General features: G+C 50.7%; 1 long non-coding RNA gene across 1 annotated transcript; it reads right to left on the bottom strand.

Annotated features, from left to right (window-relative positions):
• Window positions 1–2,619: 2,619 nt before the first annotated feature.
• Window positions 2,620–12,793, bottom strand: LOC114707725. The gene is made up of 4 exons (XR_003736695.2): window positions 12,691–12,793; window positions 5,097–5,170; window positions 4,008–4,157; window positions 2,620–2,864 (listed from the first exon to the last, which is right to left on the bottom strand). It is a non-coding gene; the product is annotated as an uncharacterized LOC114707725 (long non-coding RNA).
• Window positions 12,794–12,799: the final 6 nt, after the last annotated feature.

The following is a 12,799-nucleotide window of genomic DNA, read 5'->3' as shown; positions in this document are numbered from 1 at the left end:
GGCAGAAAAAAAAAGGAAAAAGAAAAAAGGCAAACAGAATAGACAGATGCAAAAAGCACATGCAAAAGCATCACAGCCCTGGCCTACCAGGGCCTCCCTCAGGCCTGACCACTAACCTAGTCAGTGCTCACCTGCACAAAGGAGCCATGCTGGCACAGTGTTCCTAAAGAAAAGTGGTCCAGGCTGGGTGTGTGGCTCAGTGGTGGGGTGCTTACCTAGACTGTGCAAGGCCCTGACTTCCATCCCCAACTAGGAAGAAGGAAAGAAGAAAAGGAGGAGAGAAGAAATGTAAACACTGTTTTAGAATGTCTGGACAGGGTGGCCGACAGGAGAAAAGAGACAGTGGGAAAGAGAACCGGTCTTAGAGGTCCTGAAAACCCACCCAACGTAGTGCTAACATGGGGGAGCAGTGGGCACCCTCCACCAGGATGAGCTCTTCCCACCCCTTCCTCTAAACACCCTCCAAAGGAGAGAGAGGGCTGCAGCGACCGCCGGCAGGGTTTGTCTCTGAGTCTCAGCCTGGCTCAGCCTCCTCCAGTGGGTTGGTTTTCAAGGGGGACAGGAACTGTTGTTAGAGAATATTAGTGTGGGATTCCCAAAGGCCCGGGTCTGAGAACGGCTTTCCAGGACACACAGCTCAATGCTTCCTTCAGCATCGGAACTGGGCCATGGGCCTGGGGGCTGCTGTTCTCTGAATCCCAGCTGGGGGAGGAAAAGAGCACTCCACCCAGGATCCATGCCTTCTCATTTTCCCTGCTAAAAATAGCATGTTATCAAAACAGGTTAGGGGAAGAATCAGATAGAAAATATGTGTCTGGCCAAAGGTATCTCTGTCCCATGGAGCAGATAGCGGCTTACATCATTTACATATATGTCATATCATTAAAGTTGGACGAGTGAGTTGGAGAGCTAGAAGGTCTACAAGAGTTGGAGATGCTGCTGTGTGTTTTTCTGCAGGGCAATTATAGCTTTTACAAAGTGACTCTCTTTCTAAATTGAAAGAATACTTTTAGCTGGGCAGTGGCGGCACGTGCCTTTGATCCCAGCACTCAGGAAGCAGAAACAGGCAGATCTCTGAGTTCCAGGCCTGCCTGGTCTACTACAGAGCTAATTCTAGGACAGCCAGGGCTACACAGAGAAACCCTGTCTTGAAAAATAAACAAGTTGGGTGGTGGTGGCGCATGCCTTTAATCCCAGCACTTGGGAGGCAGAGACAGGCAGATCTTAGTGAGTTCGAGGCCAGCCTGGTCTATAGAGCAAGATCCAGGAAAGGTGCAAAACTACACAGAGAAATCCGTCTCGAGGAAAAAAAAAAAAAAAACAACCAAGAATACTTTTAATGGCTTTTTATGATCTCCAAGTGAATTTAGGATAGCCAGCAGAGGACTTTGGGGTTGAGTATGGTGATGATAGATGGATGAATGGATGGATGGGTGGATGGATAGATAGATAGATAGATAGATAGATAGATAGATAGATAGATGATAGATAGATAGATAGATAGATAGATAGATAGATAGATAGATAGATAGAGATAGAGATAGAGCTCCAGGACATTAAGTTTTAGGGGTAGAAGAACCTCAGAGAATATCTGGACCAATGGTTCTTAACCTTGGCTGAACATGGAATCCCCCTGGAAGTGTTCTTTGGTTTTTAAATCAGATGCTAGGAACCTCCCTCCAAAGATGTTGATTAGATTGGTTTGGAGTCCAGGTATCTGGGTTTTTTAAGAAACAAAAACAAAAACAAAACAAAACAAAACAAAATTCCCTGATGATTATACTGTTGTAGCCAGGGAGTGAACCACCCATGTAGGCCAATATTTCAGTTTACAAATAGACTCGCGTACAGCTGACCCACAGCAGAACAGAGATCAGAGGAACTGATCTGCTCCCCCAGCCCTTCTGTGTCCCTCTGGGGTGTCTGTGACATGAACGACTAAGGCGGACATGGTGACACAGGCCCGCAGTCTCTGCACTGGGGAAGTTTCAGCACAAATTCAGGGGCGTGGATGTCAGCATGGGGTGGCAGTGGTGATGTGCACCTGTACACAGACACACAGGTACCTGTGCGGAGGCCCCTCCTAATGGAGTACATAGTCTGCTATCTGAACACGGCAGTGAGAACATTTACACATGTCTGGTAAAGATCTATGTGTGAGTTGATACCCATGCTGATGTTTATGTGGCAGTCTAAGTATGTGTATGAAAAAAAAAGTGTGTGTAAATGCATCAGAGACCCTGAGATTGTGCCGTAGGTATGTATGCATTGGTACACGGACCTGGAATGGTATACAAGTGCATAAAGCTAAATTCACACTTACATTTACCTGTGAGAGCACATAGATGAAGATATGTTTGTGGCAGGCTAGCTGTGTGAGTGTGTGTGACAGGCAGTCTGTGTGTATGATGGTGCAGGTTTATGTGTGGGAGAGGCTCCTGCCGTTTCTATCACGCTTCTAAGTAATCACTGGGAAATGTATGTGTCGGGAAACAGTATCTTTCATGCTTAAATATGTCTCGGCATATATAAATGAAACATGATATTGTGCCGGGCGAGATGCTGCATATTAGTGTTGTTTGTCATTGATAGAATTAAATAATCCATGCAAAGCCCTGGTAGCATTTCTTACAGTTTTATTTAACACTGTTTTGGCCAAGCAGCATTTGGCCTACACACGGCAGGCTACTACAATAAACGTGAAATTTGGCGATTATAACATACAACACATGAGAAGTATGCCAGAAGAGTGTTACCTAAAAATCCCAATTGGCCCCACCTTTCCTTGGGCTCCCCTCCTTTGCTTCCTTTCTTCAGCCCTGGCTGAGGGCATCCCTTCACACTTCGCTAGGAGGCCTCTGCATCTGTGGCAAAGGGAAATAAAGGGAGGTGAGGATTTGAGGTTTGGGGAGAGATAACATTCCAGGCTCTGGGTCTGGAATGCATCTGCTCCTCCTAGTCTGTCAGAAGCAAGCCCAAACCCCAGTGTGAGCAAAACAGAAAGGCTAACACAAGCATCCTTACACTTCTGCAGGCCCTGGGACTGACTGACGAAGTCACTCATTCAGAAGAGGGAAAACAGATGGCATTTACCAAATTATTGGCAAATCCTTCCTGAGAAGATTCATCAAATCGGGTCCCTGCTTCTTTTGTTTAAGAAGAAGCTATATCCTTGCTGTGGCCCAAATGAGAACAAGCTTGCACCCAAGCACAGACCAGCCCACCTCCAAGAATGAAGGTAGAAGGCCCAGCACGGTGGCACAGAGCACTTGGGAGACAGAGGCAGGCAGATCTCTGCGAGTTCAAGACCCAGCCTGGTCTATCTAACGAGTGCCAGGACAGCCAGAGCTACGTAGTGAGAACCAGTTTCAGAACAAAACAAACAGGAACAACAAAAAGAATGAAGGCTTCGCCAGTTGTGGTGGCCCACACCTTTAATCCCAGCCCTTGGGAGGCAGAGGCAGGCCTACAGAGCAAGTTCCATCACAGCTAGGGCCACACAGAGAAACCCTGTCTCAACAAAACAAAACAAATCAAAAAGAATGAAGGCTGGTCAGGGGACTTGGAAGCCGGCTCCATTTCCGTTATGAATGACCTGAGGCAAAGCAGTACTAGCAGGCTGGGAGAGTAGGGTCTCCATCTGTAAGGCCAAACTCCGATGTGAGTAAGAAGGCGCTAGAAGAAGAGCTTACCGGCTTCTGACCCTGAAAAGATGTCACATTTTGTCCCAGAGAAGATAAATATATGACACTTAGAGGTCCTTCTGAATCTGCCCAGGATTCCACATGGAACTTCGATGTTCTCCTTGATGGTCTGTCGCCACCATCCATGGAGCTCCTCTCTCGGCCCATCTTCCTGCCCGTGAAGTTCCTCACCAGCTCCTGTCCTACCCGCACACCCAGCACTGTGAGGCCAGGGAGGCCAAACCTAATCTGAGCAGCAATTGGACTCACCCCTACTCTACAAATACTATCATCACCAGCTAAGTAGTCATCACCAGCACGCACCAGCACTGTCTTCTCAGACAGCCTCCAGCCTCTCTCCATCAGCAAGGGTGGCAGCCAACCTGAGCGGGGACAGCAGAATGGCAGCACCAGTGAGTACTGTGTCATCCTCACGTTGCTGAAGTTGAGAAGTTGGCCCTCCACGGCCGTCTCCTGAGGCAATACAGAAAAGAAGAAAAAGAAAGTAAAGAAGTCTCCTTGTGTTTGGATTCAAAGTGCGAACAGTAGAAAGTAACACACACACACACACACACACACACACACACACACACACTCCACTCCACGAAGACAAAACTCATGAATCATCTCCATGACTGAGCACTGCAGCATTAGGTAATATTCTCAGAGGCCCAAGGTTTTCAGCCAAATCCCAGGTCTAAGCACAAGGACACTGCATAAATCCCTCCCCTTATGAAAGGCCAGTCTGAGCAGATGGGACCACTCTTAAGTAAACTGGAGAGCCCCCCTTTGCCGGGCTCCAAAGGAGAGGCAGGGGGTGGGCCTTCCCATCCTGCGAGCAGGAAGCCAGCCTAGTGGCAGAAGCCAAAGCTGTTAATTCTGCAGCTCATGCTCACATCTCCCACTTATCTCTCTGGGGGAAAGTATCCATCCCTTTGACCACACAATCCCACCTCCCCTCCCTAAAGGGAGGTCAGGCTGGAGGAGGCCGCTGCAGAACAAGTGGTGGCCAGAGGTGAGAAATCAAACAGAGCTTGGAGAGCTGACCTGGCAGGAGGGGGTGAGACTCAAGGACTTTCCCGCCACAGTTTATCTCCAGACCAAATCTGGGGCTATCACCTCATGGCCACCCCACTTACTGATAACCACCTCATTAATATTAATTAAAAAAAAACGTTAGTGGAGAAGGAGATAAGTAACTAAGCAACTCCGTGGAGGTAGAGGGCATCTCGTAAGTTCTGTCTCCCTTCATCCGATAGAGTGCCAACTGCCACCCCAGGCCCTGCCCCTTCCCCCCAGGTGTGTCAGGAAGATACAAGGCAGGGGGATGGAGAAAGAGACAGACTCCGGTACCCCAGGTGCTCACCAAGAAATGCACAGACTGTGAAATTACACCAGGGCTGGACAACTTACCACCACGCATGAACCCTTGGGGTACTGAAATAATTAACTTGCTAATCAGCTACACCTTGTTCTTTCCTTTCTCCCTGGAAAAAAACAAAAAATGCAAATCGCCTTCCTATGTCAGTCAGTTGGAAACAAATAATGCTTTTGAAGAAACACACCCTCTGCTGCTGCCTGGACTAAAATGGGTCCTAGCGCATCCTGCTGCTCTCCCCTGTCCACCTGGCTTCACAGAGACAGAGACACGGGGGTTTTCTATGCCCAGCAGAGCCTTTCCATCTCTAAGCTTTCTCGCTTGGGCCCTCTTTAGCCTGCTTGCTGGCGCTAAACAGCCAAGATCCATGTGGAGAAAAGAGGATTGATTAGAATCGTAATAATAATCCCTGGCATCCGTCCGGCTTTAGCCGTTACAAAGTGTTTTCACACATTATCTCATTCGGTCAGAGGAAGTTGGAGCTGGAAGGTACCTCAGCAATCGTTTAGCCCAATCCCTTGCATATAGATGGGGAAACTGAGGCCCAGAAAGGGTAAAGAGCTTCTTCAAAGTCTGGGGACAGTTGTGGTCAGGTAGCACTGCTCATTGTCGAGAATTCTTGTGCTGCCCGAGAGCCTTTGAAATGAGGCGAAGAATATAACTGCTTTTTGCTACGTAACAGATACAAACCAACACATCAAACAATTAGCAAGACATGAAAATGAGTGAAAGCTACTCCTATAAGCAGTGGTCTCTGCAGGGGTGGCTCACAAGGACGGGAGATAGTGAGTCCGAGTCCAGATGGACATGTTAATTCAAAGACACCCCCCCACACACACACACCACTGTCTCTCTATGCTCATCCCCATCTCCTGGGGTTTAAAAATGTGAATGTTATTACACTTTGAGGTTTGGGGCTTAATGTGGAGCAGGTTGGCAGGAAGGAGCTTTTCTTGAATTCTAATCTGGCACCTACACTGGAGGGTTCACAGCATAATGGGTTTGTGTGTGCATGTGTGTGTCCGCGCAAAACATTAAATGTAGCAGTGGAAAACACCCATCTTGATCCTTGTACAGATTCGATAATTTGCAAATTAATGGCTCTTTTCCTCCAAGGCTCTGAGAAGGTAATAAAAAAAAAAAAAAAAAAAAAAGGCTTTCTGAGGAAGGGGACATGTGGATAAAAGACAGAAACCCGAAATATAAATAGGGCAAAAGAAGACACATAGACACAGCTCTGCCAGGAACATATCTCCCTGTGAAGGGCACGCGTGTCCACAGCCTTCCTCTGCTTCCTGTGGCTCTTAATTTAAAAAGCTAAAACCGCTTTGGTCCTCGGATGCCTGGTCTATTTACGGATGTCCTTATAAATGTGCAAGACACCATTTCTGGGTTCCAGGTTTTTAATTCATCACTTCTCACCCCTTCATCTGCTTCTAACACAGGTCTCCCCTCGCCGGTGAGTGGAACTTGTGCCTGCCCCCATTGCCCGAGCCAGTTGGGAGGTAAGCGGTTCCTTTGTGTGCTCACTTATTGCTAAGCCCAACTCTTTTCCCTCGAAAACTCCTTCTTCTCCCTGTTGAGCTGACCATGCTTGTGGATTTATGAAGAGAGATGTTTTAGCAGAAATCCCCCAGAGTGTCCCATCAGCCCTAAATCCCAGGCCCGCTCACCCCCCCAAGACCCCATGACACACAGCATGCCACCACGGCTTCCTCTTGCCTATGTATTAGCCATCCATTGTGGCAACCTGACATCTCTCACACATAAAACCGTAAGAGAGAAATAAAATATCTGTCTCTTGGCGAAAATAAAGCTTTGCCTCCCTCCTGATGTATAGGATATAAAATAAAGCCGAGGCTCCAATAGTGGCTTTTCCTTATGCTGGAGTTGCCTTTGCACACAGGGAGACAATGAAGACGGATGGCCTGGGACGAGGCCCAGCCTCCTGGGGCCGCCTTCACCCTCTTTTATGAGAGCCTCTCTCTCCACCTCCCTGCCTTTTTCTTTCTTCCTCACTTTCTTTCCTTTCTGGTTTCTATTTGCCTTTTATGTGCCCTTCTCTTTCTCTGCCCTGAAATTTTATTCCTTTTCCTTGTTTTTTTTTCCCTCTTTCTTTCTTCTTTTTTTCCTCTTAAAGCATAGCAGTGATGTGGAGAAGAGGGCAAGCATCTCACCTTCTCTAACGCGCCAGTCACCTCTCTTGGTCTGCCCATCACCCTCAACTCTCTCTGGACCTCTAGTCCCTCTAAGTAACACTGCTCCTGCTGCTTGGGGACTCGCTTTGGGCAAATGTACAAATGCCCCCGGGGGACAATTAAGAATTGTGTTCAGTGGGGCTGTGGGTTGTTTTGTTTTGTGTCCCTGGGAAGCTGTGTCCCCTCCAACCCAGTCTCTGAATCTATTTACTTAGCCTCTGAGGAGGCCAAGAGAGCCACAGTGCTACCTCACGGGGATGACAGTTGACATTCACCTCCCAAAGCGTCATCAAGCAGATACATAGTGGACCTTGGGTCCCTTCAGCCAACTCAGCTACCAAAAAAACAGATCAGTCCCCTGCGTCTGCTCCCCAGTCCTGAGACCTGAGGATGTAGTGGGGGCATACTGAACCTTCTCCATGCCCACATAGACGAGAGCTGTCACCCAGGCACAGAAGCACAGCTACCTGCCTGCCTTCCCACCCACTACACATTCTTTCCTACCCAGCAGTAACCACTTGGTTCCTCCTTTGTCCCCAGAGACCTCACCTTTGTGGGATGACAAGTACCCTGTGGGTTTCTACAACTCTCCAAGTTTGTCCTCATCCTTGGCCTAGCCTCATCCCTGCTCCTAGTCTCTTTTCATCCTTCTCAAGCTGTTTCCCAGCCACCCTCAACCTCTCCAGCTCTGTCAGGGACTGCAGGATGCATCTGCCCTAGGTCCTGGAAGGATAAACAGTGACAGTAGGTAACTCATGCTCTCCCTTGGGGGAGAACAAGAGAGTCAGAGACTGCCATGTGGGCGACGTCTAGCAGAGGGATGGTGAGTGGCTTTCAGCTGAGAGACTTCAAGTCCCAGGTGCAGAACTATAGAAGGTCCTCGGTGTGTGTGATCTGGTCACTCTAAGCCTAAAAGACCTTTGTTAACTTTGCCCCAAACCTGGACAGGCAAAGAAGGAACATCTGTTGAACTCCATCCAAAAAGGAGGGAGGTGCTGAGGATAAGAGGCTAGAACTGCCAACTTCAGAACACACTCATTCTCAGTCCCAAAGGCTGTTAGCTTTGGGGTCTCCCTCCCTCCCTCCCTTCCCACTTGATATCTCTCCGGATATTCGCAGTGACCACCAGCATTAGGTAAGGGGAGAGAGTCAATTAGGGAAAGGATTAATTACTCTGAGGCAGGAGTCCCGTTTGTCTTCCTTACGGGTGTGAGTGTGTGCTCACACAGAGGAACGTGGGCACGCACCCAAATACACATTGTTGTCACGCCGTCTTAGACGTTTTATTTATTTGTTGGATTCCTGCCCAGTGCTGCTCACACGCTTTCCATAGGCGTTAAGTCTCCCACCAAACAGACTCCAACCTCCTTTTCTCTGGCCCAGGAATGTGCCTGTCACAGGCATAGCACACTTAGGTCCCTGTGGAAGACCCTGGCTGCGAGCTTCAGGATTCTCAGCTTCTAACTTGTCTCCATTACCCTTTTTTTTTTTTTTTTTCTTTTTCTGACAGTCTTATTCTGTAGCTTGGCCTTGCCTGGACATCATTGAGTAGTAACCTTGAACTCAAGCACTGGGATTACACCACCACAATGGGTGTCTTTTCCATCTCTTTGCTTCGCTCTTCCATGTGTTTCTCTGGACACATCTTCCCTCCCTGTACACCCTCTTGCTTTTTCTGCATGCCTTCTCTTCTTCCCGCCTTTTCTATCCACTTCTGTCTTCTTCAACACACCCTCTCTCTCCCCCCGACTGCCATTGCTCAGCTTCACTGGCTGAGTTCAGCACGCTCGACCTCGCCCCCCTAACCGGGCCCCCCTCTCCATGCTCAGAGTCCCCCCTAGCCCTCAAGGGAAGCCTGGATTGTTCACCCAGGCCAGGTGCACGTCGTGACATCCGGCAGGATACTGCCCTTTCTTGGCTGGCTTCGCTGTCCCTCCCCTATCACTGCCCAAGCTCGGCTCGGCTCGGAAAATGCCTCCCCGGAGCAAAGTGCGCTCTGGAGCACCGTGGCAAGGCCCACCTCCCCCAACTTCTCACCTTCAGTATGCAGGGGTAGGAACAGGCGCCCTTGCTTGGACTGGGGTTCCTGTCTGGGAAAGTGTAGAGAAGAACGATCTGTCTCCCTCTCCTGCACCTCCTTTACGTTGTTCAGGAGAGACAACGATATAAACTAGAAAGTACCGCCTATTAAGAGCGTGAACCTCGAGAGAGGGGAAGGGAAAGAGGTGGGGGACTGGATCAGAGAGACTCCAGCTGAGCAGTTCCTTGGTTGCATAAGCCGGATCTTCACAGGTCTGTGCCGAGTCTGTGTGTCTTCCAGATGGCGGGGATCCAGGGTGCATCTAGCTGACCCCTTCCTGCCTCCCTGTACCTATGCTACTGGATATACGGGGTTTTGTGGTTGGCAGTCCTAGGAGCCTACTGTGGCGGGCCTTCTCTCCCCTTTTTATGCGGACCATGGTCTGAACTGGAGGATGGAAGCGGCTGCCGTGGCAATTAAATAGCGACCCACAGTGACTAAGAAAGAACGGTCCCTGGTTGGTGGGAAACACTCCAGACTGCGCAGGGGGTGTGGAGAATATGGGTTCAAGCGCTCTGGACCCAGGAGGCAAGGGAGATTAGTGGTGTGTGAGCGGGGAAGGCTGGCCAGCCCCAGTTCCGAGACAGGATCTCTCCCATATTTTGAGCTGATTTTTGAGAATCCTCTAGAAAGACAAAACTGGACTGTGGAAGCCCCTATCTGGATCCTCTAGGGCCTTTCCCTATGGGGATTTTGTGATCGCTGAATGATGGCCAGGAGTCCAAATTGAATCTCAGGACACCCGCCAGGGTATAAGTGGCTGAGGGTCTATGTGACTTTGAAGAATGGAGGGTAGTAAAATGGGTGTACTTGAGATCGTGGACTGCGTGGTGGTGTAGGTGAGGAAGGACGGCTGGGAATCTTCTTCAGAGGTCATAGATACACGCGCAGAGCTGAGCTCTGTGGATTCAGAGATGGCGGATTTAGAATGCTGGGTCAGTTTTCTCTCCTTGTCTCCACTACTGATTACATTTCAAAATAAGAGCTCAATGGAAATGGGGTGGGGGAGAGAAACGTTAGTCCTGTGTGCTGTCACTGCGTTAAATATGGATTTTAGACAGAGAATCAAGGAGCCAAGAGACATGCCTGGCATTGCGCTCGCTCCTTGACATACACACACCCCAGAAGCTGGGATTGGCTCGGCGACCGGTTTTCTTCACCATTTGGACACCGAGACATGCAGGACACGATGCCCTAGAACCAGCGTCCTGTCTTCGCCCAACCCCCGTCCTCTAAAAGAGGTCCCTTCTCCCATACCTAGGTCTCAAAGTCGTTACACCCCCAAATCAGTAAAACAACCTCTCCCCGACCTACCGAAGGATCGGAAAGGAAAGGCAACCAAGTCCAGTGGCACCCTACAGGTCCCCGCGACAGCAATTTCTTAGTTGCCCCCTCCCGGGCCCCTCTGCTTTGCATGTAAAGTAGCCCAGCTGAGCCAAGGGTGAGCCCCCGCGGACCTGGGCGACTATAGGCTCCTGAGAGAAGCGTTGAGTCCAGGGCGGTAGCAGCTAGTTCTGGAACAGCTGGGGGTGGAGAGCGTGGGGACCTATGGTCCCTTCTTCTGGGCACCCGCTTTGAGTCGGGGCAATAGAGGATCCGGCGCTCCGCCGCACTTGGCACGCCCAGGACTGCCAGAATTCTTGATACTAGTCGACTTGTTCTAGAAAGTGTCGGGTCCGGAGGAAGATCCGGATGCCGAGTCCAGAGCCCACCCCAGAGGTGGGAGGGCCCCCTTCTCACCTCGGCTCAGCCTAGAGTCTAAGCCTCGAAAAGACCAGGACAGGGGTTGCTGTGTGAGAGCTAACCAGTTTAGCTGCCTTACTTTGGTCCACAGCGGCTCCAGGAGAGTGCGTATGTGGACAGGGGTCCCAAGAATGCATTGGGAGGTCTGACGTTCAGAGGTGGGGGTGGGAGCAGATCGCCGAGGAGGCCTGTGAGGCAGGCCTTGACCCGTTGGGTTTGCGAAGCAGCGATCATCATACCGGTAGGAAGGCAGGGCTGCTGGAGAGCTTAGGTGTTGCCCGGAGGTGGAAGAGAGCAGAAAGGGGGGCCTTGGCACAGCCCTAAAAACGAACAGTGCCATCCAGCACAAGCCAAATTCGTGGCAGCTTCTTCTCTCTTCGCTGGAAGAGGGTATTCTGTTTGTGGACCCGGATTCACTCACTGCCAGCCCAACCGCGTTTCCGCGCGCTTTTCTCCTAATTTAGCCCTGTGGAAGGTCTGCCAGGTGCACAGATGAAGTAGCTTAAAAGGCAGATTCTGAAATACCATCTAGATATGGCTGCGGGGACACCCTTATTTCCTTCCAAATTTGATCAAATGCGCCTTCCTAGCATCTCCCCCAAATAGGGAGCAAAAGTAGCATCGCTTTGAGATTAAGTTTGGGTTAAGCTTAGAAAAAAACAAAACCAGTCGCCATAGTTAACTTGAGTGCTCCTGGGTACGAGAATGACTCTTAAAAGTTCAAGCCCTCGGGACCAAGCATCCGACTTCCACGCCTAGGCAGATCCGCCCCCGCCCCCGTAGGTGGTGGCCCGGAGTTTATAACGCGGGCAAAATTAGGAAAGTGAATTATCTCTAAGGAGTGTACTCTGGTAGGTATGGTCCGCTGATGTCTGAAGAAACGAACTAGCTCGAAGCCTAAAAAGGGAAGGTCTGGGAGCCAGGCTACTCCGCCAGTGCGCGGCACGCCTCCCTCCCCTGCAGCCAAGGTGCAGTCTCCCCGCAGCTACCTCCTCCCCCAGCTGCGGGAGCCCCGCGGTTTCCCACCTAGTCATTTGTTTTTGTTTGTAAAAGGTGTCTCCGGATCACAATTTTCTCACAACTTCTCGCCAGAGTTGCAACTCCTCACCCGAAGCACTTCCCCACCCACTCCTTCTCCCATCCTGGCGCCGCGCCTCCGGTTTCCCCCCACCCCACCCCCGCCCCCATCAGGAAATCGCCAGAATCAACTTTCCAAGAGAGCACAGCGGGAGATCGACACTCGTGTCTCCCAGACACCCTGCCGGGTGGACTTTGGTTGGACTGGGGGAGGGGGCACCGAGAGACGGGGAGGGAGATGAAGCTGCCAAGCGCCCCCTACCTCTCCAAAGACTCGCTCGAGCTGTGTGCCAGGGGCAATTTCCAGGCCAAAAGAGCAAGAAGGGGCGGGCTATCAACACCTACCGATTTGCAAAGCCGGTGTACCTAGACCTCCCAAGATTCCAAACCCAGTTGCACTCTAATCCCAACATGACATCCCCCCGCCCCCGCACCCCGGTACGTTTGCCCTTACCCTCCCGCGGAACTCTGGCCTCCTCCCTTCCTCCTCCCGCCTGCTTTCAATCTTTGGCACTGAAACCGACGCCTTACCAAACCTGGAAGGGGCCAGGACATCTCGCTGCCATCGCCGGCACCGCGCGGGGCCACCGCCACTGATCCTCTAAACGCGGTCTCCCCGCACTCTCCCCGGCCAGGGGGG

The sequence above is a fragment of the Peromyscus leucopus genome, chromosome 8b (assembly GCF_004664715.2).
Source record: "Peromyscus leucopus breed LL Stock chromosome 8b, UCI_PerLeu_2.1, whole genome shotgun sequence".
NCBI classification, from domain to species: Eukaryota; Metazoa; Chordata; class Mammalia; order Rodentia; family Cricetidae; genus Peromyscus; species Peromyscus leucopus.
This window is presented reverse-complemented; position numbering and strand designations above follow the sequence as displayed.